Source organism: Salmo salar, chromosome ssa16 (genome assembly GCF_905237065.1).
Source record: "Salmo salar chromosome ssa16, Ssal_v3.1, whole genome shotgun sequence".
Classification (NCBI taxonomy): Eukaryota; Metazoa; Chordata; class Actinopteri; order Salmoniformes; family Salmonidae; genus Salmo; species Salmo salar.
Window position 1 is genome coordinate 27,277,037 of NC_059457.1, and position 24,144 is coordinate 27,301,180.

The window sequence follows — 24,144 nt, forward strand, 5'->3', positions numbered from 1 at the left end:
TATATACAGTATATTATGCTGAGAAGAATTGCATATGATTTAAAGGCATTAATTAAGGTCCCGGGTTTAAACTAAGCTAACATATGTAATTGTTTTTCGATGGTCATACCAACCAACATTTTTGCTTTTTGATTTAGTTTTAGGACCCCTGTAAGTATCCCCCCAATAAATTGAATTTGGCCTTACTGCTATTGGCCCATAGAAACACATTGAATAACATATTCATACATGACAAAAGAGACAGTAAACAAATACATAACAAGGAAGTATGATTTGATGTGCCTGTCCTATATCTGAGAGATATGAGAAAGCTCATGAAATTATGATATTTTTTTACCCATATTAAACACTTTTTTGGCACTAAAGTACTTCCAGACTGAGTGTACAAAATATTAGGAACACCTGCTCTTTCCATGACAAAGACTGACCAGGTGAATCCAGGTGAAAGCTATGATCCCTTATTGATGTCACCTGTTACATCCACTTCAATCAGTGTAGATGAGGGGGAGGAGACAGGTTAAAGAAGGATTTTTAAGCCTTGAGAGAATTGAGACATTGATTGTTTATGTGTGCCATTCAACATGGGGGACAAAATATTTAAGTGCCTTTGAACAGGGTATGGTAGTATGTGCCAGACACACCGGTTTGAGTGTGTCAAGAACGGCAACGCTGCTGGGTTTTTCACACTCAACAGTTTCCCGTGTGTATCAAGAATGGTCCACCACCCAAAGGACATCCAGCCAACTTGATACAATTATGGGAAACATCGGAGTCAACATGGCCTAGCATCCCTGTGGAACGCTTTTGACACCATATAGAGTCCATGCCCCGACAAATTGAGACTGTTCTGAGGGCAAAAGGGGGTGCAACTCAATATTAGGAAGGTGTTCCTAATGCTTTGTACACTCTGTGTATATAATTCCATTCATTTTTTTAACTGGTACCGGGCTACCTTAAGATGAGTCTTGTGAGGCAGCATGTACGTGTTCGTAAGAGTCTCACCTTTCGATGATGGGGTCATATTACTGTGTAGCCCAAACTGTTCGGACGCCTCAGATAGAAGTTTGCAGATCGGCGGTACCTACTTCAGACAAGTCCCGTGACGCTTGTGAGGGTCGTAGAGACAAACGAAGAACACAATCGTGCTCGTGAGAGTCTCATCTTTCCATAAAGAGGTCATATTAGCATTAGTAGCCAAAACCGTTCAGGTAGCTCTGCCACCTTCCACCGCAGATGCGGAAAGCCAACATCGGCGGATGCGGTGGATTGAGCCCATGCAAAACAACATATATCTCTAGATTAAACAGATGGATTTTTGATTATGCTAATTAGATTTCCACGGGGGCGCGGGCATCGACTCTAGTTAAGAGGAGATCAAAGAGAAGGCAAGGCAGAGAAGGAGAGGATAGAAGAGGAGGGGAGACTCTGCCCACCTGCACCAGCACCAGTTTTCCCCTTCCACTCTCACACACCACTGAAAGAACTATCAGGCTCCCAGCTCTGATTACTATTTAAAATGTCACTCAAATCAACATGTTTTCCATAATAATATCCACCCTCTCTGAATTATTCCAGAAAGATAAGTTATTTGAATTTTCAGCAAACATTGCACACCACCATAATAAGTTGTTACCCTCTGGTGGAGCTTAAGGCATTTGTAAGGGCTGCTGGTATTAGCAGAAGCACAAACCAGGGGTGATTACAGCTCATTGGAACAGGGCGGTGATCCATCCGGCAGGCAGGCAACTAATACATCTCTCTACCTAGCCTACAACCTGGGAGTTATATAGTGCAGACTCAGTCAGGCTGTCAGCTTAACACTGTGTCTGTTAGTCAGCTAAATAGAATAATGGCAGTGCTTCTGTGATAAGCATGTGTACTGAAACTGGGTGGACTAGAATTCTGATACACTGGCACCCCTCACAGATTACTGTGCAACATCAGGAAACGACAGACAACATTTTTACAATTATTACAATATCCTGAATCAGTACCAATGTAAAAAGTCATCTTCAAAGCAATGCTATAAAAGAAAAGAAATGCAATGTGAATGATCTGTTTATCGCTCAGTGCCATTGCATTTTAATAGCTGAAAAGGATACATGCAGGTGCTGAAGTTGTGCCTTCTAGGCATGACATGTGTGACATATTAAGAGGATTGCATCGCCCAGTCTTACTAATAACTGGGATGTGGATGAAGAGGTGATACATCAGTGCCAGGGAGAGAACGCAGATTAATGATCGCTCCACTGCTCTCCCTCTCCTTCTCCCTCCCCATGCCAGGGACAAACAGGCCTCACGTGCCACCTCCCTCCATCCCCACTGGCTCACTTGGGGCCGTTTAATGGAGCTTAGTAATGCGGTCAGTCAACACACATGCTCCTCACAGTCTTCATGCAAACTTTTAAAGGAACACGCTTCAAGGTCAAGCATACGTATCATGCGTATCATGCGCCAGATGAATCTGTCACGCTCCTATTGATACCATGTCAGCCAATGAGGACTGTTTAGTGACCTTGGAGGGGAGAATAATGTGGTTAATCCACATTTGTATCTACAGCACATCCATATCTGTAGCATTTCCCACTGTCTACATTTGCATAGCAACCAGAGATGTTCATGATGCCCTCAGTGCAGTCAGAGCTCTGCATGCCTATTTTTGGTAGTCTGACAGATGGGGAGCAGTCGACCTTAAACGCATACGATTGAAGCATGCAAAGCACAATGTGATGTGTGGGTGAACAGCAGAGGATTCCCTAAATGAGCTCCTGACACAGAGCGGGCTGAGGTCTGCTGAGAATAAGACACTGGCCATGCGTGGGTAACATGCTGCTGTTGGCCTGGACACCACCTGATGGCTGCTGCTGCTACTGGATCTCACTGGATCTCTCCAGTCCAGAGGACAAGAAGACATGTCCCTCCCCCTCGCCATCAAGAACAGTTTGACCCTTGAGCTGTGAGTGAAGGTCACCTCCGGCCAGGCTAGACCAGGGCAGTGGGCTGCTAGAGTCAGCCTCAGTCACTCTCTATGTCCTCATTGGGCCTGTGATGGCAGAGGAAGTGTCTCTTTGATCAGTAATCTCCTCAACGTCATTACTCAGGCTCCAGCTAACACACTTCATTAAGAGAGAGCCCTGTCAGAGAAGGTTTACCGGGTGCCTGCCGTGACTCTCCGGCCAAATATCAGTGCAAGCAAGCGCTGCTAACAGTCTGACCTTTCTCACAGTAAGACTTAGGGCTTGCGGACCTCCATGGGCGATCGTCACTGTCACTTCTAGACCTCTCCCTCACATCCAACTCAACCCGACATGCCTGCTTACTCGCCCCGGGCAGAAATTGAAGTGCAAAGGGGCAATGCATTGCGCAAGGACACACACACGCTTATCAATTATGCATATTACATCCTTATAAAATAGGTATTGGACACAGATCCCTCAATAAGATCAATCACAGTCTCTCACTCTGTGTATTGACACAATATCCCATCATAATAAAACATTCTTGTTCGCCTTGCATTTAGAATTAAACTTTGTTTATTCAACTTGAATAAGTTGTATTTTATGAAAGCTGTAAATAGACAATACACATTGTTCTGAGATGCACCGGCTTCAAAAACCACCACTGGGCAGAAATCCCCGCCAAGGCGAGCCAATGACAAAGCAAAAAAGTCTGGAAGACAGTGATGTATATGGGCAAACGATGACGCATTGAGTCAGACAGGAAGCCTGGCTTTTTTTCAGACAGCAAGTGTGTTAGTATTCCATAGCACTCCTCTCTCCCTCTCTCGCTCCTTCTCCTGTCTCCCTCCCTGAGTCATCTCTCTACCCCACACAAAGCCTAGCTGCATTATCCCCCTCCAACAGGCTCTGTAATTATAGGATCTGTGACGGTGTGGCGGGAAAAAAGGATCTAATGAATGATACTGGTGAATTCTTAATTAAAACTAATGCATCGTCTCTTCAGCTGAGTTGGTCATGGATTGTTAAAGGGTATCGACCAAACTGCCAATCCCCTGGTCTGACCATTGACTAACCAAATCAAATAGCATCTCCGATAAAGACATTGGTTTGTTCGTGTGAACAGGGATTCAGTGATTGTTGAGGTGGCAGTAGCATCTGGTGTGAAAACCTATGCATTCTGTTACCCCTAGTGAAATTTTACAGTTGAGAACACTTTTATAAAAAAAGGGTAACAAAAGGTTTTTTTGGCCGTCCTCATAGGAGAACCCTTTGAAGAACACTTTTTGGTTCCAGGTAGAACCCTTTTGGGTTTCATGTAGAACCCTCTATGGAAAGGGAAAGAACCCAAAAAGATTCTACCTGGAACCAAAAAGGGTTCTTCAAAGGGTTCTCCTATGAGGACGGCCAAAAAAACCTTTTAGGTTCAAGATAGCACTTTTTTTCTAAGTGTAGGAAGGCCTCTTTCCACACATCCTGTAAACAGACTGCATCCTCTGCCATCAAATCCAAAGGATGATTCATAATAGTGATTGGGGGGGAAATAAATACAGTTGCATATCGGGATATTACTTTTGACATTATATCGTATCATTTTGACAATATCGCAATATTATTTTTGCGCTAGTTGGCTGCACCAAAACTCCAGTATTTTTCATTATATATCTTCTTTTTAAACAGGGAGCCAATTTGTTTTCAGACCTTTTATTTTCATGACTGATCAAAACTAATTTTCTCATGGCTCTCTCTTGTCCCTCTGCAGCAGACATATGGTGAGCAATATTTTTGTAACACCGAATCGCATAACAATCACAGTATCGAATCGCAATACATATCTTATCGGCACCTAAGTATCGTGATAATATCGTATCGTGAGGTCACTTGCAATTTCCAGCCCTAATTCAACATAAATCATAAAAACATTTGGCTAAACCTGTGGCAAAATGCCTGTCCTGTACTAATACTACTGTACGCATAAGTAGTAGCACAGCCATGAAAAGGCGGGGTAATTCTATTAAATGTCATACAGCTTCACAAGCGTTTTCCTCTCCTGCGTTCTCTCTGTTGGCTGCAGTCTTAATTTTGTCATTAAACTGTAATTTACTGAACAATAGCTCATCCTGGAGGTAATGCTGCACCAACAATAGCACATCTTCCATGCAATGCCCATAACGTGTTACCTTGTAAATGGTTGGGCTGCTTTAACTGGCAAAACAACCCCAGTCTCCATAATGTCTGTGTGTCCAACAGACAGCCAGAGCTCCTGCAGAGTATAAGGCTTCACAGGACACAAAGTTGATGGAACTCTAGCCAGATATTTGAATGGAGCAGACTTATACGTACAGTATGCTCAATGGCAAAAAGACTGACCAGCAAAATAATCCCCAGTCTTAAAACAGCATCATTGCTACCCTATTTCCTAAGGGTCCCCTTGAGTACAATGCCCACTTTCCTTTCAGATGAATCATTCAAATGGGCTCTATGTCAACCTTGCAACACAGAACATTAATAAAAGACAGTTTCATTTCATAGTGAGGGGGAGGGAAACACAATGCTGTTGGCTCTTGTGTGACTGGTGCGTGTGTGTGTGTGTGTGTGTGTGTGTGTGTGTGTGTGTGTGTGTGTGTGTGTGTGTGTGTGTGTGTGTGTGTGTGTGTGTGTGTGTGTGTGTGTGTGTGTGTGTGTGTGTGTGTGGTTTAAAGCACAGAGAGGACCTGGAGTGGTAAAGCCCAGGGGTAATTCCTCTGGTTTCATTAATAGATTACTTTCCTTAGCATCAGGGCCTGGGGTGTGTGAGTGAAAGAATTGTTAATGTAGCACACTCAGCCTGTGTGAGGTTCAAGCTCAGGTTCTGCTGCCACAGCATCACAGCCTGGGGCCTGGGACCCAGAGCACACCAACGCATGCACACATGGCAACTAATCCACAGCCCATTACATACAGTACACACAATACCTCTGCTTCAAACGGAAAATCAACAATCAAGTTCTTAAGCCTTTCCAAGTAACAATTAGAGAACGATTAACGATCACCCAGCAAACCTATTCGTTCTTTTAAACAGAGAACATAACATCAGTCGGTTGTAAAGAGCAATACGTTATGATGTAGATTTGTTAAAATCATTCTTAAGCACTCAAGACATTTATCAAGCACTTAAGCTTTATTGACCCCAGAGAGTGTCCTTCAGATATCTGCAGTGTTCTGCGGTAATGGGAATGTAAGTCAAAGGGATACAGAGAACATTCTCCACTCAGCCACTTCACACTTCCCCATAGCTTCACCTGCTAGGTTCATACTGTATGGTGGTGAATAGGGTTGCAAAATTCCGGGAACTTTCAATAAATTCCCTGTTTTTCCCAAAATAAGAATAAGCAGAAAATCCGGAATCCTCCAACCAGGATTTCTGTTGGAGGGAATTTATTGAAAATGCCATGAATTTTGCAACCCTAGTGGTGAACATTGGGAACGAGGCCATTGGCTTCCTCTAAACCTTTCACCTGCACTGGGCTGGTGCTGCTCATCTCTCCCAGTTAAAACCCCGACCACCTAGTCTCCATCACACACTGGTCCCACTAGGAGAGGAGGCTAGGATGCTGGGGTTAGAGGGGGATAAGCTGAACTGACATTTTGGGACCTGGGAGACGATGGTAGAATCTGTGGCTCAGACACAGTAGCTAATTAAAACTTTAGAGTCTATGACGACTCAAACAGGATAAAATCACACAGGAAGTAGAAAAGAGTAAACCTATCTTAGTGCTTATTCCCCTCCTGTAATCCTTTTTCACCCATGACTGTGTGGCCACACACAACTCCAACACCATCATCAAGTTTGCTGATGACACGAAGATGGTAGGCCTGAACACCTACTGCGATGAGACAGCCTATAGGATGAAGGCTAGAAACTTAGCAGTGTGGTGCCATGACAACAACCTCTCCCTCAATGTCAGTAAGACCAAGGAGCTGATTGAGGACTACAGGAGAAAGAGGGGAGAGCACGCCCCCATCCAGTAGTGGAGTGAATCAAGCGGTTCAAGTTCCTTGGCGTCTACATAACTAAGGACTTAACATGGTCCACACACACACGCACAGTTGTGAAGAGGGCACGACAGCGCCTCTTCCCTCTCAGGAGGCTGTAAAGATTTGGCATTTGCCCTCAGATCCTCATTGGACCTCGTATCCCCTCACGGGGGCCGAGCTCCCTGCCATCCAGGACTTCTATATCAGGCGGTGTCAGAGGAAAGCCCTAAAAATGGCCTCAGACTCCAGCCACCAAAGCCAAAGACTGTTGACTATGCTACCGTCCGGCAAACAGTACCCGAGCATCGGCTCTCGGACCAAAAGGCTCCTAGACAGCTTCTACCCCTAAGCCATAAGACCACTAAATAGCCATAAGACTGCTAAATAGTTAATTCATTGGTTACCCTATCTGCACTGACCCTATCTGCACTGACCCTATCTTGCACTGACTCTATGCACAGTATTAACACACTATAGTCACGCACACACTACACTGACATTCTCACACAAAACCCACATAAATCCACATACACTACATACGCACACACACACACACACATAACACACAAACGCATAGCAACACAACACAAACACACATACAGAAAAAAGGGTTCCAAAAGGGAGGGATAGAGTTCTACCAAGAACCGTTTTGATCAGAATAACCCTTTTTTGGAAGACAAGGGTTCTTTGTAAGGCAAATGGTTCTACATATACCCTTTAACATCCTAAGAACTGTTTTTAAAAGTAAGGGTTCTTTGATTATTCTTTGGAAGGCAAGAAGGATTATTTGGAAGGCAAGAAGGGTTCTCGATAGAACCATATATAATATTTCCCAGCGTGGTCTATTGCAGGGAGATTTTCAGAATTGTTTGTTTAACAGTAATATCTGTGTTTTTGCATGTACTGTACATTGATTGGTTGATAAATTTTATGCAACACAAAGATAAATAACATAACGTTTTGTAACCTAATCCAATCTGTTAGTAATTGGATTAATTGCTGTTCCAGTTTAGATGATTGAGGTAGTCTCAGTATTCAATCTCCCTACCCTGGCAGTCATTCTGAATACAGGTTGCGGGTGATTAACAAGTCCACTTGTTGGATATCCTAACTCTGGCTGGATTCCAATAGGAATTACACATCACTTTGCAAGGCATCATAATGTAATTTGCAGGCCTGATATGACCTGTAAACCAGGAGATTACTAACATCACTGTGTTTGGAGATAACTAGGCTCTCAAAGAAAGCCTTATGATATACCCTGAGTATACAAAACATTAGGAACACCTTCCTAATATTGAGTTGCACCCCCGTTTGCCCTAAGAACAGCCTCAATTTGTCAGGTCATGGTCTCTACAAGGTGTTGAAAGCGTTCCACAGGGATGCTGGCCCATGTTGACTCCAATACTTTACTTGACACAGTTGTGTCAAGTTAGCTGGATGTCCTTTGGGTGGTGGACCATTCTTGACTGTTGAGTGTGAAAAACCCAGCAGCATTGCAGTTCTTGACACACTCAAACCGGTATGCCTGGCACCTACTACCATACCCCGTTCAAAGACACTTAAACCTCTGAATGGCACACATAAACAATCCATGTCTCAACTCTCTCAAGGCTTAAAAATCCTTCTTTAACCTGTCTCCTCCCCTTCATCTACACTGATTGAAGTGGATTTAACAAGTGACATCAATACGGGATCACAGCTTTCACCTGGATTCACCTGGACAGCCTGGCGTGGAAAGAGCAGGTGTTCTTAATGTTTTGTACACTCAGTGTATGTAAAGTATTGTCATAAATAATTACATTTTAAAGGCTAATAAAGCTGAAGGAACCGTTCATAGAGGGTTTAGGAAGAACCCTTCAAAGATAAAATGGCTATTGGTCGAACCATATACGGGGGGTTATTTGAAGAACCCTACATCAGCAAAGGTGTCTACCCAGCACCAAATAGCGTTCCCCTATGGGGACAAACCGAAGTACCCTGTATGATTCTACGTAGTGCCTTTTTGTGTGTGTACACACACACACTTTTACACTCATCATATGATGCTGCTACTCTGTTCTGTATTTTACTCTTATTATTATCTATCCTGATGCCTAGTCACTATACCTCGTACCCCTGCACATTGATCTGGTACTGGAACTCCATTTACCTGAAGATACCGACCCTGCCGTTACACTTGTTTACACTGAGCTGTACTGGGGTTGGAACCCAATCATGGTTACATTAAGACACCGGGGAGCTAATGTACCTCAAACTAGCAGTCTTCTCAATGGAGCAGTTTGGATAAAGGTTACATTTGGAGAACAGTGCGTTATCCCATCCTTGTATTCCGACCTATATATCGCACCGGCTCTACGGTGTCTTAATGTAACCATGATTGGGTTCCAACCCCAGTGCAGCTCAGTGTAAACAAGCGTAACGGTAGCGTCAATATCTTCTGGCAAGTACTCCCTGTATATCGTTTCATTCTTGTGTATTTTATTCCTCTTGTGCTACATTTTTTTTTTCATTATAATTTTTTAACTGCATCGTTGGAAATGACTTGTAAGCAATCGTTTTACAGTAAAGTCTACTACACCCAATGTATTCAGTGCATGTGACAAATACAGTTTAATTTGAATTGACCTATCAGAGCTCACTGTGAAATGCTTGCTTATAAGCCTTTCCCAACAATACAGAGTTGAAACATCTCCTTAGTGTGACTGGAGTGTTCAAGAAGTACAGGATGCCAGAGCAGAACTGTTAGCAGGTCAGTGTAAGGAACCACAGTGAGTGGCAGAATGACTTAAGTGTGATCAGCCTGAATACTAAATACTATTCACACTCTGTTCACTCATGGTAACATGCTAAACAGACAGGCAGACATCAGCATATACCCATGCCTCATGCCTGTACACATAAACAGAAAAATACAAGTTACATCTAAGAAATGCAGATATCCTAGTGTTAAATTCCATCTGTCAATACTCACATAGAATTTAAATTCCAAAACCTGTAATTTCCTGTTACCAGGGCTCTGTGTTTGTCACTGTGCCTACATGTACATGAACCTCCAGAAAGCTGTTGCGTGTTGAGAGAATCAAGTTGTATTGTCCAGGAACTAGTTCCTGCAGCCTCCTAGTAGCCAGGGTTCCCACCAGCAGCATAATGCTCTGCTTGGAGAAAAAGCAAGCTGTTCACACTCACCAGGCAAAAAGTGGGCCATCAAAACACGACGGGAATGAGGCGGAGTATGGATTTGCCCCAGAAACAGGAAGAAACAGGAAAACTAGAAAAGCAACAGAAGCTGGGGAGTTGGGACAGACTGAAAACAACACAATGACTACATAATATAAACCACACATACTGTATCTCCTTGTATGAGCATCCATAGAAGCTTCTGAAAAGCTCAATTGAGCAGAATATTAAATGTAGCTGTATGGAATGCAAGTCGGCATGTACGGAACACACAGGATAATCAAACCCTTCAGCGAGAGCGGATCCACACTATCCACACTAATGCCAGAGTAATACCTCCAGTACTTCAAGTTCAATAATGATGCATAATTAACAATTGTCAGTGGTGGAAAAAATAATCAAAAGTCATTCTGTAGTAAAAGTAAAGGTACCTTAATAGAAAATGACTCAAGTAAAAGTGAAAGTCACCCAGTAAAATATTACTTGAGTAAAAGTCTAAAAGTATTTGGTTTAAAATATACTTAAGTATCAAAAGTAAATAGAATTGCTAAAATGTACTTGTATCAAAAGTAAAAGTAAAAGTACTACAAATTTAAAATCCTTATATTATGCAAACCAGACAGCACAATTCATTTTTGTATTTTATATTTACAGATAGCCAGGGGCACACTACAGCACTTTGACATTAATTTACAAACAAAGCATTTGTGTTTAGTGAGTCCGCCAGATCAGAGGCAGTAGGGATGACCAGGGATGTTCTCTTGATAAGTGTGTGAATTGGACCATTTCCCTGTCTAAATGTAACAAGTACTTTTGGGTGTCAGAGAAAATGTATGGAGTAAAAAGTACATTATTTTCTTTGGGAATGTAGTGAAGTAAAAGTAAAGTTGTCAGAAATATAAATAGCAAAATTAAGTACAGATATCCCCAAAAACTACTTAAGTAGTACTTTTATTTAAAGTTTTTGTTACTTTTACCCCTTTTTCATGGTATCCAACAGTCTTTTCTCATCACTGCAACTTGCAAGATGCAAAGGTCGAGAGCCACGCATCCTCCGAAACTCAACTCAACCACACTGCTTCTTGACACAATGCTAACTTAACCCAGAAGCCAGTTGGAGGAAACACCATGCACCTGGTGCCCAGCCTGCCACAGGAGTCACTAGCGCACAATCGGACAAGGACAAACCCTCCCCTAACCTGGACCAATTGTGCACCACCCCATGGGTCTCCCAGTTGTAGCCAGCTGCAACAGAGCCTGGACTCGAACCATGAATCTGTAGTGGCACAGCTAGCACTGCGATGTAGCGCCACTCGGGAAGCCACTTAAGTAATACTTTAAAGTATTCTAAGTTAAGTACTTTACACCACTGACAATTGTATCGTAGCTCTCTGATAACCGCTTGAATAAACACATACATTTTTAAATAAACATTTTAATGTATGTATAATCATATCCATGACAAACATTGACATTGCGTTGAGTATCTGACTCATGTAAACCATCTATCCAATCAGATTAAAACAAGAACACATACAGACATCTTCAATCGGGTCCTAACAACAATCTGTACCATTCTTGTCAGTATCCTCCTGTCCACCCTCTCTGGAATGTCTTATTAAGTACATACAAAAAATAGATGAAGCCATCAATTGCAACATTCAGAAGGGGGGATTGGGACTGTACTGGACTGGGTTCTGTAAGAGAGCCTGGTCTATCTGAATCATTTATTGAGGAGATTGTGGCTCCCCGGGGCCTCCATTAACGCGTTGACACGCAAAGCCGCAGTGTTCCTCTCACGCCTGCATGCACAAGGAGCCAGTCTCCAAGGCCAAACAGCTTTCTGCATTTTCATGGCTGGATTCACCAGTGGTAAGTGATCTCTCCTGAGGCTTGGGAAACAATGGAGGGGGTAAAGTGGCACCATGGAACTCCCTGCCTCTCCACATGGAAACCTCAGGTAGCCAGAGGAACTCCAGTCCTGAGGCAGGAGCTGTACTGTATTGCATGCCACTTCACCACTCCCCTTTTCTCTTCTCCAGTAACCCTGTCGATACTGATTGATTCATATAATACAGTTTGTAGGAAAAAAAATCGATAATGTGTTATTATCTGCAGTGTACACATGCTACAGTGTGTTGCTTCCACTGCAAGCTGGTAACAGTTCACAAAACCACAATGACATTAAAATGACTAAACATGTCATTGAACAGAAGGACCATCTCCCTCAGCAAGGTCAGAGGTACCAGGGTATAACCTTCACAGCGATTTTTGCCCGTTCCTTTTCAGTAAGACCAATGCACATAGTTTCACAGGGAGAAGAGTGGATCTGTCGAGCTGAGCTCATGTAGGCCTACGGCAGAGGTAACATCATCAGCATAGAGATAGAAATCAAGCTTTCCGGTGCAATTTACTCCTGAGCTTTTCACCGGCTACTGCACTTCTGTCTGTTTATAGATTTTTTGTTTCTGTGGATTACAAAAATATTAGTATGGTATTCCTGAGAAACAACACTGACCGCAACGATCAGTCACTGAATGTGCAGTTTACTTGCAATACTGTATGTTGAGCTGGATCCTCTCTAAAATAAATATAAATGCATTAGATCCCAGTGTGAGGATGGTTGAGACGGGGCAACTGCTCTCTCTGTAGATGAGGGTTTGAGGGGTGTTGTTGACTAAAGGGATCTCTGTGGTGTGTGTGCTGTGTGTGTGCAGTTGCTGTGAAGAAAGAGAAAGTAAGAGAAAAGACTGCAGCAGCTGCAAAGTTCAAGAGATGTGCATTTGGCACAGTCCACCTAATACATATGGACGAGGTGGAGAAAGATTTTGGCATGGCATCCAGAGAGGCATTAAAATAGCCAGAGCTGTGCAAAAGCTCTTAATTATGCAAAAAGGAAGAGAGCTTCCTGCTCTGACCACAGTGAGCAGCACAGACTGGTGACATGTTAACCATCTACTGTAGCACTAAGAGGATACAGACATCATATCAGGGAGACAGCCAACACCGGGCCTGAATCTGATGAACAGAACAAGCACTCTGATTGGATTGGCTCAGTGGGCATTCCAGTGGCATCCCTTACATGGAACTGTCAGACATATAGTGTACACCCAGACAAGGAAATGCTTCATACTGTATATCAGACTGCTCACAGACAGGAGCTGTCTTTGGTATTGGGACTGTTGTATCCCCACAAAAAAAACACAGCACTATGATCCTTTGTGCACACACACATACAGAAGCACACACACAGACACACACACACACACACACACACACACACACACACACAAGTGCAAGTACGCACAAACACGCACGCGTACATAAAATGTGACAAATAAATGCACACTTATACTCTAAAGTAGCCTGGCCTCACCTTGAATCCACCACGCTCTGTTGAAGCAATTTATCAAACAGCACAGACTAGGTGATGCCCCTGTCATCACTCTTCTGTTCACCACCCTGGCTAGGCTCTGTGCAGCTCTATTATGGACAAGGTGGTCACATGTTGTGGCTGTGTTGGGTAACCTTATGTGACAGGGAAGAGGCCAGTCCCCTGGAGAAAACTCTCTAAGAGGGAGAAACCAAGAGGAACATGTCTACTGGAGGGAACCAAACTGCCTCTGAAATCTTCTTCATACAGCCCCACAGTAGGCTACCGTACACAAATCAAATCAAAGTTCATAGGTCGTGTACACAGATCTGCAGATGTTATCGCAGGTTTAGTGAAGTGATTGTGTTTCGAGCTCCAACAGTGCAGTAATACCTAGCGATACAAAACAATTCACACATCATCCCAAAAATTTAACAAATTGAAAAAATAAGGAAATTAAAAATGATCAGAACGAGCAATGTCCGGAATATAAATATACATATAATGGTGTGTATAGACAGTATGGACAGTATATGAATAGAAAGGGTGTGTGCAGTAGCTATATAGGATGAGCCATGAGAATACAGTATATACAGTTGAAGTCGGAAGTTGACATAAACCTTAGCCAAATACATTTAAACTTAGTTTTTCACAATTCCTGACATTTAATCCTAGTAAAAATTCCCTGTCTTAGGTCAGTTAGGATCACCACTTTATTTTAACAATGTGAAATGTCAGAATAATAGTAGAGAGAATTATTTATTTCAGCTTTTATTTCTTTCATCACATTCCCAGTGGGTCAGAAGTTTACATACACTCAGTTAATATTTGGTAGCATTGCCTATAAATTGTTTAACTTGGGTCAAACCTTTCGGGTAGCCTTCCACAAGCTTACCACAATAAGTTGGGTGAATTTTGGTCCATTCCTCCTGACAGAGCTGGTGTAACTGAGTCAGGTTTGTAGGCCTCCTTGCTCGCACACGCTTTTTCAGTTCTGCCAACACATTTTCCATAGGATTGAGGTCAGGGCTTTGTGATGGCCACTCCAATACCTTGACTTTGTTGTCCTTAAGCCATTTTGCCACAACTTTGGAAGTATGCATGGGGTCATGGTCCATTTGGAAGACCCATTTGCAACCAAGCTTTAACTTCCTGACTGATGTCTTGAGATGTTGCCTCAATATATCCACATCATTTTCCTACCTCATGATGCCATCTATTTTGTGAAGAGCACCAGTCCCTCCTACAGCAAAGCACCCCCACAACATGATGCTGCCACCCCTGTGCTTCACGGTTGGGATGGTGTTCTTCGGCTTGCAAGCCTCCCCCTTTTTCCTCCAAACATAACGATGGTCATTATGGCCAAACAGTTCTATTTTTGTTTCATCAGAGCAGAGGACATTTCTCCAAAAAGTACGATCTTTGTCCCCATGTGCAGTTGCAAACCGTAGTCTGGCTTTTTTATGACCGTTTTGGAGCAGTGGCTTCTTCCTTGCTGAGCGGCCTTTCTGCTTATGTCGATATAGGACTTGTTTTACTGTGGGTATAGATACTTTTGTATCTGTTTCCTCCAGCATCTTCACAAGGTCCTTTGCTGTGTTTCTGGGATGGATTTGCACTTTTCGCACCAAAGTACATTCATCACTAGGAGACAGAACACGTCTCCTTCCTGAGCGGTATGACGGCTGCGTGGCCCCATGGTGTTTATACTTGTGTACTATTGGTTGTACAGATGAACGTGGTACCTTCAGGCATTTGGAAATTGCTCCCAAGGATGAACCAGACTTGTGGAGGTCTACAATTTATTTTCTGAGGTCTTGGCTGATTTCTTTTGATTTTCCCATGACGTCAAGGAAAGAGGCACTGAGTTTGAAGGTAGGCCTTGAAATACATCCACAGGTACACCACCAATTGACTCAAATTATTTCAATTAGCCTATCAGAAGCTTCTAAAGCCATGACATCATTTTCTGGAATTTTCCAAGCTGTTTAAAGAGATAGTCAACTTAGTGTATGTAAACTTCTGACCCACTGGAAATGTGATACAGTGAATTATAAGTGAAATAATCTGTCTGTAAACAATTGTTGGAAAAATTACTTGTGTCATGCAAAAAGTAGATGTCCTAACCGACTTGCCAAAACTATAGTTTGTTAACAAGAAATTTGTGGAATGGTTGAAAAACACATTTTAATGACTCCAACCTAAGTGTATGTAAACTTCCGACTTCAACTGTATATATGACTCCATATCACACATCAGTTGGCCTGAGCCTTCCAACCATCCCTGCATGTAAGGAGAGAGTAAATGTTGAAATGCACATCCACACTGAGCTATTCTCCTGTGGGTTCTGATTCAATCAATTAAATAGACAAAAATGGGAATGACTTGGAGGCATTTTCTTGACTAAAAAGACATTACATTCAAGAGAGAATTACATTTTGGCAGTCAAAAGATAAACATTTCACAGTGAATGCCCTTGTTCTTCAGAAAAGCGCTTCTTGCTGCCCTGCTTCTTATGCACTCTCTTTTCTTTTTGAGATCTGACATCTCAGGTTTATTGAGGAAGACACACAATACCTTCAACAGCTGGTTTATTTGCGTCAGCAAATTCTTAAAGTGGCAGTCGAAGGGACAGTTTAACAAGCAAACTGGTGTTGGAAATAATACAAATAAAATTTTAAATGTCAAGAAAAGCTCCAATAAAAAATTAAAATAACCGGTTCCTGAACGGGGCTCATCAACAAAGCCGGGCCGAGAGGAGATGGAGAGAAAAAGAAGCAAGAGGAGTTGAAATGCAGGCACCTCTCACAGGGGGTTATCGCATTATCTGCTCACTAAGAGTGGCAATTATGCAAAACAGAGGGTGCAATGGAACTGGAACAATCAGCCACAGTTGGTGTCTACGCATATTTTACAAACAGGAGGCCAAATTCAAAGGGCCGGTGAAGAGGAGTGGCTGTAGGTCACAGCTGCTCTGGCATGGTGGAGGGCTTGGAGCATGGAGGCAGAGAGGGCTCAGCTAACAACCAACCCAATCCTGGCCAGGGTTATCTATTGTTTCCAAAGAGCCAAGGACCCAGACAGACTGTGGGCTTAATCTGTACCCTGAGACCATCTGGATCCTCTATTACCTATACAGTACAGGGAGCCTTCCACATGAAACCGGTCTGACATTACCTTCTGTTAAGGTGTACCAACTGGGGATATCTTAAAAGGCCAAATTAAACGGAGCAAGGCGAGAGAGAACTCTTAACAGGCTCAGGGGTACATAACTTCTGCTTCAGGAAGAAATCCAATGATACAGTAGTGTATGCACTCTGCAAGCTTATGGCTATTGCACTGATAAATGCCAAGGAAGAATTGTTCAGTGTGTGAAAGAGATCTTGCCAGCAATGTTAATGTGCTCAACTGGTGATGTAAAGTCAGGCTAAAACCCAAGTCTGAAGGCCAAGCATAGATGTGCTTATGGTGATATCTGCTGTGGGAGTACCCAACAGAGCAATCCCCGGCAGGATAAAAGGCAGTAGTAGAACAGAATAAATGTCAGGTCTTGAGGGCTGATGATGAAGTCTAGAGACATTGAGTCACTGCCTCACAGACAGCATGACACCACAATGTGTTGTGTAAGGTGAGACTGATTAACGTATCACTATCAGGGCTCCGCAGATGCCAAATCATTTGTTATTGTTTCTAAGCTAATCCTCTGAACGACACCAATTGTGTGGCATGTATTCTATTCTGAGGGTATTTGCTACACTTTCTTACTGAGCAAAATTAACTATTGTACAGTAGAAGCGTAACTCCAACCCCAAATAATGCATTTAGTCTGAGCGAGTTTAGCAGTGAGAGAAATACTTAAAAATAGGCCATTCAGTGACAGATGCCACACTAGGCATTGGCACATTTCCAAAAACACAAAAGGCTGGAGTTGCAACATTCCTCGGCATTAGCATCGAATAGCCCCCATGATATGCAACTTTTCTGGGAAGTTAGGAACCAATATACACAGGCAGTTAGGAAAGCTAAGGCTAATTTTGCATCCTGTAGCACAAACTCCAAAAGGTTCTGGGACACTGTAAAGTCCATGGAGAATAAGAGCACCTCCTCCCAGCTTCCCACTGCACTGATGCTAGGAAACACTGTCACCACCGATAAATCCACGATAATTGAGAATTTTAATAAGCATTTTTTTACGGCTGGCCATGCTTTCCACCTGGCTACCCCAACCCCGATCAACAGCCCTCCACCCCCCACAGCAACTCGCCCAAGCTCCCCCATTTCTCCTTCACCCAAATCCAGATAGCTGATGTTCTGAAAGAGCTGCAATATCTGGACCCCTACAAATCAGCCGGGCTAGAAAATCTGGACCTTCTCTTTCTAAAATTATCTGCCGAAATTGTTGCACCCCTATTACTAGCCTGTTCAACCTCTCTTTCGTATCATCTGAGATTCCCAAAGTTTAGAAAGCTGCCACGGTCATCCCCCTTTTCAAAGGGGGAGACACTTTAGACCCAAACTGCTACAGACCTATATCTATCCTACCCTGCCTTTCTAAGGTCTTTGAAAGCCAAGTTAACAAACAGATTACCGACCATTTCGAATCCCACCGTACCTTCTCCGCTATGCAATCTGGTTTCAGAGCTGGTCATGGGTGCGCCTCAGCCAACTCAGCCACACTAGGCAGGTAGCCTAGTGGTTAGAGCGTTGGACCAGTAACTGAAAGGTTGCAAGATCAAATCCCTGAGCTGACAAGGTAAACATCTGTCATTCTGCCCCTGACCAAAGCAGTTAACCCACTGTTCCTAGGCCGTCATTGAAAATAAGAAGTTAATCTTAACTGACTTGCCTAGTCAAAAAAAAATGTAAACGATATCATAACCCCCACTGATAAGAGACATTACTGTGCAGCTGTATTCATTGACCTGGCCAAGGCTTTTGACTCTGTCAATCACCACATTGTTATCGGCAGACTCAACAGCTTTGGTTTCTCAAATGATTGCCTCGCCTGGTTCACCAACTACTTCTCTGATAGAGTTCAGTGTGTCAAATCGGAGGGCCTGTTGTCCGGACCTCTGGCAGTCTCTATGGGGGTGCCACAGGGTTCAATTCTCGGGCCGACTCTCTTCTCTGTATACATCAATGATGTCGCTCTTGCTGCAGGTGATTCTCTAATCCACCTCTACGCAGACAACACCATTCTGTATACCTATGGCCCTTCTTTGGACACTGTGTTAACTAACCTCCAGACGAGCTTCAATGCCATACAACTCTCCTTCCGTGGTCTCCAACTGCTCTTAGATGCAAGTAAAACTAAATGCATGCTCTTCAACCGATCGCTGCCCGCACCTGCCCGCCCGTCCAGCATCACTACTCTGGACGGTTCTGACTTAGAATATGTGGACAACTACAAATACCTAGGTGTCTGGTTATACTGTAAACTCTCCTTCCAGACTCACATTAAGCATCTCCAATTCTAAATGAAATCTAGAATCGGCTTCTTATTTCGCAACAAAGCATCCTTCACTGCCAAACATACCCTCGTAAAACTGACCATCCTACCGATCCTCGAATTCGGCAATGTAATTTACAAAATAGCCTCCAACACTCTACTCACCAAATTGGATGCGGTCTATTACAGTGCCATCCGTTTTGTTACCAAAGCCCCATATACTACCCACCACTGCGACCTGTACGCTCTCGTTGGCTGGCCCTCGCTTCATACTCGTCGCCAAACCCACTGGCTCCAGGTCATCTACAAGTCTCTGCTAGGTAAAGCCCCGCCTTATCTCAGCTCACTGGTCACCATAGCAGCACCCACCCGTAGCACGCGCTCCAGCAGGTATATCTCACTGGTCACCCCAAAGCCAATTCTTCCTTTGGCTGCCTTTCCTTCCAGTTCTCTGCTGCCAATGACTGGAACAAACTCCAAAAAACACTGAGGCTGGAGTCTCATATCTCCCTCACTAGCTTTAAGCACCAGCTGTCAGAGGAGCTCACAGATCACTGCACCAGTACATAGCCCATCTCTAAATAGCTCATCCAACTACCTCATCCCCATACTGTATTTATGTATTTATTTGTCTTGCTCCTTTGCACCCCAGTATCTCTACTTGCACATTCATCTTCTGCACATCTACCATTCCAGTGTTTTATTGCTATATTGTAATTACTTCACCACATTGGCCTATTTATTGCCTCACCTCCCTTATCCTACCTCATTTGCACATACTGTATATATACTTTTCTACTGTATTATTGACTGTATGTTTGTTTATTCCATGTGTAACTCTGTGTTGTTGTATGTGTCGAACTGCTTTGCTTTATCTCGGCCAGGTCGCAGTTTCAAATGAGAATTTGTTCTCAACTAGCCTACCTGGTTAAATAAAGGTGAAATAAAAATAAATAAATAAAAAAACAACATTCAATAGGATAAATAATTTTACTCACAATTTTGTCCTCAAAGCTTAGATGAATGCTGGAAGAATGGCGGAAAGCTACTTTGCGCCTAATCCAAGTCCCTAACTGTCTCGAGCTGTCAGAGTGTGGCATGCAGTCCTTCATACGGAGAGTAGCCAAGGATTATGTAATTTCAGATTAGATTAAACTATGAGGGTTTACAGATTTGATGTATTGAATCTCATTATGTCAATGGTTTACTATTGAAAGCATTACTCTGGTATCTGGCCTTGTTTTCTCTGATGGAATCTCAGTTTTTAGTGACTCCTTTATAAAATTCACAAACCTCCTAATGTTTTTACATGGACACAAATGGATTGTAACATCATTTGGCAAATAGACATGTCAATATTTATTGTTAATGTTACATTTCTGAGGGCATAGTTGAATGAAATCAGTTTTGCTGTTGTATTTTCTGCAACATTGACACTGCATGCTAAGCCGACTGGACTTGTGGACTTGTGATTTGGGGGAGGCCTAATGTTATGAAGCAGATGACAAATCGTGTTGCGTTTGCACTGGGCCACCCTGTCGCTTATAATTTAATGACTTGACACAAATGTCATTTGGTGGTTATCAAAGGGGGCACTGTTTTAGAGTGCACTGGAAAAACCACAGAGGCATTGAAGTGGCCCTTTGTTTCACAGCAGTGAATTCCTTGGTGTGTAACCAATAAGATAATTTCTTAATTTCCCAGCGTAGAGGAAGCAGGCAGCCATCTGAATGTAAAGCTCATCTCTAGGGAGAGTAGTTGATCGCTAAAGGTCACTGTATCTCAAGTCAAGCCCCAAATGACGCAGAGAGAATGAACCTTTTTTCGTTGCAACGGAACATGCATGAAAACATGAGAGGAATGTCAACCTGTTTCAACCCTCCATACAGTATTTCATGTAGTTAATCAAATTGGAGTTTTCTGCACAATCCTGAGAATATATTCTGGAAGTTCCATTAATCACTTTGTTATTGTATTATCAGTAATAAGGCACGCCTCCATTCACATCAACGGGGCTGTAGTGTAGTGGGTCGAGAGCATCTAGTTCCTTGGCGTCCACATCACTAACAAACTATGGTCCAAACACACCAAGACAGTCGTGAAGAGTGCACGACAACGCTTATTCCCCCTCAGGAGACTGAAAAGATTTGGCATGGGTGCCCAGATCCTCAAAATGTTCTACAGCTGCACCATCGAGAGCATCCTGACAGGTTGCATCATCGCTTGGTATGGCAACTGCTCAGCATCCGCCCAAGGCGCTACAGAGGGTAGTATGTACATCACTGGGGCCAAGCTTCCTGCCATCCAGGACCTCTATACCAGACAGTGTCAGAGGAAGGCCCTAAAAATTGTCAAAGACTCCAGCCATCCAAGTCATAGACTGTTCTCTCTGCTGCAGCACGGCAAGCAGTACCAGAGCGCCAAGTCTAGGTCCAAGAGGCTCCTTAACGGCTTCTACCCGCAAGCCATAAGACTGCTAAAAAGTTAATCAAATGGCTACTCTGGCTATTTGCATTGACCCTGTTTTTTACGCTGCTGCTACTCGCTGTTTATTATCTATGTATAGTCACTTTAACCCTCCTACATGTACATATTACGTCAATTACCTTGACTAACCTGTACCCCCTGCGCATTAACTCGGTACCTGTATATAGCCTCGTTAGTGTTATTTTATTGTGTCACTTTATTTCTTACTTTAGTTTATTTAATTTTGTATTTATTTTCTTTGCAAATAATTTCTTACTTACTTTTTTAAAATTCAGCATTGTTAGTTGTTAAGGGCATGTAAGTAAACATTTCATGGTAAGGTCTACACCTGTTGTAAACGGCGCATGTGACAAATACAAGTTGATTTTATTCAATTTTATTTTATATTGTGACATTTCCTTTGTAACATGATGACACCTCATTATATTCAGCGTCCACTCAGTGGCTTGTGTTAATGTTGTTTCTTTTAGCAAAAGCATTTCAGTGTGTGTGTGCGTAGTATATAGTCAGTAGTATACCCTTCATGCTGAAGGTCAGAAGCAGGGCTGTCACCTCATCACCCTAAAGGATTACAGACATGAACTACGGCACCTCCCTCTCCCTCACTCCCTCAGACTCTCTAGTCCAGCATGCTGGTTGCTGTCTTATTCAGAAGTCATTCTCTGTGGTAATGATAGAGCATTAGGCTACTTGCTAATACAGCAGCATGGTCTGATATGCACCCATTAAAAATCCTTTCTCTCTCATGTCGCTTTAGCTTTGCTCTTTATGCATAAGCTCTGCACATATCTATTACTTGTGATTCCTACCATCGTTTTGTGTTATTTAACATGTTCCCCTCAGCCTGCTCTCTTCTCCCTTACTCATTAGAGAAATGGCATGAGACAGGGATTTAGATGCCAGCTTCCCTCAAAGTGATAGATAAATCTCATTAATGAGAGGACACCCTGTCAAGGAATATTGACAGTCTCTCATGTGAGCTTGGGCTGCTAAGCGCTGCGCTTTTAGTGTCAGAACACGAAAACTCTCTCTCCCGCTCCCCCTCTCTGTTGCCTGTAGCGTAGTGTCTCTTGTGTACATTGTATAGTTACAGTAAAGCTAGAGTGTTTTCCCAGTTGCGGCCTTGGTCATCATTGTTTACATATCTTGCATTACTCATCTCATATGTATATACTGTATTTTATACCACCTATTGCATCTTGCCTATGCCACTCTGTCATTGCTCATCCATATATTTATATGTATATTCTTATTCCATTCCTTTACTTAGATTTGTGTGTATTAGGTAGTTGTTGTGGAATTGTTAGGTTACATGTTGGATATTGCTGTATTGATATTGCGGCACATGCTAACCATGTGTATGTGACCAATAAAATTTGATTTGATTTAATAATCTCAGGTTTAAAACAGAGGGTTAGGGTCAGATTTGCAGATTGAGATTAATTTAGTTTTTTTTTTTCGATTCAATGGCTGTCAGTGATCCAGGACAAAGCATCATCATTCCAAAGGGATTTAACGGTACAGTTACGTTTTTGGTCCGATGCCACTGAGAGAGGAGAGAAATTACTTAATGAGCATTACTCTTCAGATCTGTCTTTAAAGTGGAAATTAAAGCATTTAAGCAACATGAAATCTTATAAAAATCTGTTCATATATACCCCTGAGGACTTAATCGCCCTAGCAGAGTTGGTTAGGCTGACTAACAATTACTTTTTTTGCCTACGTTTACTGACACCAGTCATATTCAACGGGTGTTGAGCGTTCGTAAATTCATCAGTTATTTTGCACTCTGGCACACTCAGGTGAGAGTCCTCTGAAATCGGAGTAGCTAGATCACCAGAGTGAATTTGCTAATGCAAGAGATATGCTAGCTAACTGGATAACATTCATGCTGGCTAGCTAACCAATGACACCTGCATCTCTAGCTGTTTATAGCCACCGAAAAACGATATCAAAAAGTCTGTCACTCACCCACTTCTCCGATGAAATTACATCCTCCTAGCTAGCTAGCTAGTTAACATTAGGCTCCGTGTTTTTCGCTTGCTACGTAAATAGATACACTAGCCTATTAGCCACATTATGACTGACTTGTGATCATTGCCCTTGCTAGCCTGACATTCCCAGCCTTTGTTACATTTGTCCATTTTTGTCCAAAATATTGAGTCATTGAAACTGAAACAGTGCATCCTGAATGGAGGCAGTGTCATGACTTCCGCCGAAGTCGGGTCCTCTCCTTGTTCGGGCAGCGCTCGGCAGTCAGCGTCACCGGTCTTCTAGCCATCATCGATCCACTTTTCATTTTCCATTTGTTTTGTCTTGTTTTCCTCACACCTGGTTTCATTCCCCTCAATCACATGTGTATTTAACCCTCTGTTCCCCCCATGTCTTTGTGTGGGATTGTTTATTGTTTGATGTATGCGCACGTTAGACTGGTTGCGCTGGGTTATGTCAACCCGTATTGTATTTTGTGTTCGTTGTGCCCTGTGATTTTGGTTCACCTAAATAAAAGGCTCCATTTGCTCCCCAATATCTGCTCTCCTGCACCGGACTCCCGTACAGCCATTTATGCATACTTGACAGGCAGCAAACAATGTACCAGGCCAGCTGCGATTTACAGCCTGATAGCAATATTTGTTTTACTTTTGGCTCATTAATCTATATGGTCCAAATCAGGATGATCC

General features: G+C 42.8%; 1 protein-coding gene across 3 annotated transcripts in view; it reads right to left on the reverse strand.

The window, feature by feature from the left end:
- Positions 1-24,144, reverse strand: part of LOC106573489 (FERM domain-containing protein 5) — a 122,386-nt gene that overhangs the window by 26,868 nt on the left and 71,374 nt on the right. The window lies entirely within an intron of this gene.